Genomic DNA, 4,114 nt, shown 5'->3' with positions numbered 1-4,114 from the left:
TAAAAAGTATCTGGAAAATGTTGAAGAAATGTATGTAAATCAAGCGACATTCATGGTTTTTAAAGGGGGGAAATTACAAACACCAGGAACATTAGTGTTTGAGGGGAAGATTTAGCTGTCACACCGTATTTTCCTTAAAGGTACATAAAAATAAAAAAGACAAATTTAAAGTAATAATCGAAAGAGTAAACTACCATCTTCATTACTTTGTAAATCTGTCTTTTTTACTCTGCTTTGTGAGAACATATTTGTTGCGAGGTCCAGTGCCGTGTGGATTCAACCGGGTTGGGACAATTTATTTTATCCTTTTAGGACATCGACCGACAAATGCGGCGCAGCCTTCGGTCTGCCTAGTCGTCCACAGCTCACAACCCGCGGATTTACAATCAACAATTGACACATAATTCTGTCCGTGGGTACCTTTCTCTGCCATCGGTATATTTTCTAAATATGAGGTGAGTACAAATCGCTAAAATGCAGCAAAGCAACATGTATAATTAGCACGCTATTTAAGCGCCCCGGTCTACGCTGAAAATCTGCCTTGCAAGATGGCGACGTGGTTGAGAATTCAAAGGTGAAATACAGGCTAAGTTAGCTAGCTCGCGACAACAACAACATCTTAAACGCTGTATTAACACACTGAAGTGATAAAGCTGGACATAGATTTTAGTTAACGTTTATAACTGTGCATGTTTTTGACGCATTTCCGGAAAAGCTGCCTGTTGTGGAAATAGTCCCATCCCCCAAGATAAGCTACAAATCCAATTGCGTTTATATGACAGTGTGTTGTTTAAAGACAACAATAACACACAGCAGCAGTATTTCTCACTGCTAGGCTGCATGAGGCCATGAAGTTCACAATGGCTGCTGGGTTTGGATAGAAATAGTCCTAGAACCGTTGCAAATGCTGTCTATAATTAACTTTGATAAGAACCTAATTGTGAAAAAATAGGAAAATAGATGCTTCTAGTATTTAAATGCATTAAACCACATTGGAAATACAATTACAACCTATTGGAAATGGAAACAACTGAGGAAGGGGAACTCAAAGGCGAATGTAGCTTCAGACACTTCTATCTACATTTCTGCCCAATGTTAAAAGTGTCAGACAGGAATACAGCTTTAACTTTACTTTGAAAGGTCACTTAAACAATTCGCATCATGGATCTTGTAGCAATAAAAAAGGCAGGAATTTTAACTCAGAAACATGTTATGGTTTGTCTAATTACTCATCATGGCTGCAACAGCTGATTCTGATGGTTAGCATGTCAATATTATCCTAAGTATTAATTTCCTTTGGCTGTAAAAAACAAACAAACCAATAATTAAATTATAGGGATTTAATACAGGAGGATGCTGCACAGACTCCTACCAGCGGGTCAGTTTTTTAAGATATATTATTTCTTCATTGGGAGCACAGAGGAGGAGATTATATGTCAGTAACACTCACCTAACACACGTTAAGGAACAGGTATAATTTAAAATGTATTACCAAAATTGTGTGGCTTGAATAAGATAGTGCTTTGTACGTATTTGTTCAATACAGGAGACATCCAGTCGTCACAATCCATACAGAAACATCATCCAACATAACAAACACTTTACTTAAAACTATCCCCATCAGCATCAGTGCAACAATTCTTGTTTCCCTTTGTATTGTCAGCCATACTGGTAAATATTTGGTCATCCTCCCAATATACATCATGTAGGTCCCTATTTTTTAAGATTATTCTATTTCATTCAAGAGCCTTACCAATTTCAGTAAAAAAACATCCACCAGAAGCATTGACTGCAGTGGGTTCTTTTTTATTTTTAAGTCACTTTTTCAAGACATCAACGATATTTTTAGTATCATTTCTGAAACTGTGAAGTTGGCACCAAACTCTGTGGCCTGTGGTTTGAAATTAAATAAAGCTTCCCTCCCTGGTTATGGTGGCAGTTGTTGTAGCTTTTCCAACCCTGAAGTTAGCATCATAATGTCTTGGCATGCTGGTCAAGCTGTAAATCTTGCAGACCTAGATTAAAAATGAGAGAGCAAGCAGAACACAGACTCATGAGATGAAACCCTGAGATGAATGACAAAAAGAGCCAAAATATATGGTCATGTTTTTATTGCCTAAACCAGCAGGAAGGGATGTTTCCTGTGTGTGTTTGGCAGCATATTTTTGTTCCCAAAAAGATCAGACCAAATACAAAATCTAGAGTATTGTGATATCATGTGTGTAAGCTTTTTGTAGTTAGTCAGAGAACAGACATTCAACATAATGTGCCACATTGCTTCCTGGCTCTGTTCTTCGTACACTGCTTAACTGATCCCACTAACACGATATTAAGCAACTTAATTAAGCAAATAAACTATGTAGTTTCCTTCCAACTAACAGGTTTGTTGAATTGGAAGTGGAGGATCAAAACTATAAACACGGCTTTTATGATTGATTTGCCTGACATGTAGCCTACGGTTAGAGATGGCGTCTTTTCACCACAGCTGCACAGCAGTTTGTTAACATCTGAGTAATTCAGGATGTAAAAAACATTGTCGCTGTGAAATGACACACCCTGCACATCCCTTTAATAAACAGAGGATTGTTTCTACGAGAGACGAAGATGCATGAGCAATTAATAGTAATATATGACTTAAATGTTTTATGATGTTTTAAAATGCTTTAAAATTTAGAGGAGAATTTGATCATTTCTGGGTTTTGCACATTTTTTCCCTACTAATAGGGATGCACGATATTGGATTTTTTGCCGATATTTTCCAACCCTTTTTGGCGATCGCCGATTTCCTTACCGATATATTAGGCACATGTTTTTTTCCACCTAATTGCAGAGAACATCAAGTCTCCCCATGTAGTGGTATTGATATCATGCCTACTCTTAAATAAAAGTACAGGAAAACTACTTATACTTAGGTTATGTACAAAATGCCATATTTATTTGTAAGTAACACTTTCAAATAAAACTGTAATATTCGTACAACTTAGACAGGCTTGGATGATAACATTTGTTGAGCAACCATTGCAAATAGCAACCTTGCTGTCTGTTTCGGAAACTTTGAAAAGTACCGTGGACATCCTGCACCATTCGTCGCTTGACAGAAGAGGCGTGGTGCAGGCAGTCTGTGCTCACACTCGTGCCGAGTTAATGTCTTAGCATTACGTCAAGCTTTTTTAGGTATTCATCGAGCATTTAGGAAGAATTAAAGGGGAAGATATCTACAAAAAGAAATCACATATCGGCCGATAACATGTCAATAATATCGTGCATCCGTACCTACACATGTTCTAATTAAACTCACTTTTTAAGAATACTCTATATAAATATCAATAAAGCAAAAACAGCTCCAAATAACGGCTCTTCTTCTGCTAGTGAAAGGAAACACTGGGGCCTGTAGCATAAAAGCCTGTGCCTGCACACATAGAATTTACAATTTGTGGACATAACTAACATTAGCCACACACCCATATCACTTGAAACAATAACCAGTCCATACTCCATCAGCGTGTGGCATCACAGCACATCTTATGTACACATGGCACAGAGGCGGCACGATACCTGATAACCAGCATGAGATAATGAACAACTTAAAATGTTCTCTGACAAAATAAGACAATAGTTACACACTGTCATGAACACGAGTTTTGTTCTTGAAACTGCATTTATAACATTATTAGACGGAAATGCAGCTCAACCATGTCATGTGACGTGTGACCTCAGTACAGTATTAGAACAAATGTTACTCAGAAAACTGCAGATGAACTTCTAACTTCCGTGGCTTCACATTCTAGACACACGACCACAGAATATTCATGCCAGAGTTTGTTCTCTGAACATCACACTGACCTTCACACGATCCTCTCATCAAGGTTTCATCAAGTCTTGCTTCTGTTTGTTGCTCATAGTCGAGTTTTTTTTTACTTTATCAATTAATGGTATTATGATTCTCCTAATCCACGCCACCATTTCATTTATCCATTTTTTTTAGCTTCCATGTGAATTCATCTACATGCACATAAATGCAGCACTAGTATTATGCACCTGACACTTTTACAAATTTGATGTAGGTCTTAATTATTTCACTTATACCGAAATGATTACGAACATTCCTCTTAAT

At 37.4% G+C, this 4,114-nt stretch overlaps 1 protein-coding gene across 6 annotated transcripts in view; it reads left to right on the top strand.

The window, feature by feature from the left end:
* The first annotated feature begins 342 nt into the window (after window positions 1–342).
* Window positions 343–4,114, top strand: part of ncor1 (nuclear receptor corepressor 1) — a 68,212-nt gene continuing 64,440 nt past the window's right edge. For all 6 annotated transcript variants that reach the window (XM_069670235.1, XM_069670214.1, XM_069670227.1 and 3 more), the window contains exon 1: window positions 343–455. The gene's annotated coding sequence lies outside the window, so the exon portion shown is untranslated. The remainder of the gene's footprint in view (window positions 456–4,114) is intronic.

Source organism: Semicossyphus pulcher, unplaced genomic scaffold (assembly GCF_022749685.1).
Source record: "Semicossyphus pulcher isolate SPU_LCO1_2020_fin unplaced genomic scaffold, fSemPul1.0.p SCAF_10, whole genome shotgun sequence".
Taxonomy (NCBI): Eukaryota; Metazoa; Chordata; class Actinopteri; order Labriformes; family Labridae; genus Semicossyphus; species Semicossyphus pulcher.
This window is presented reverse-complemented; position numbering and strand designations above follow the sequence as displayed.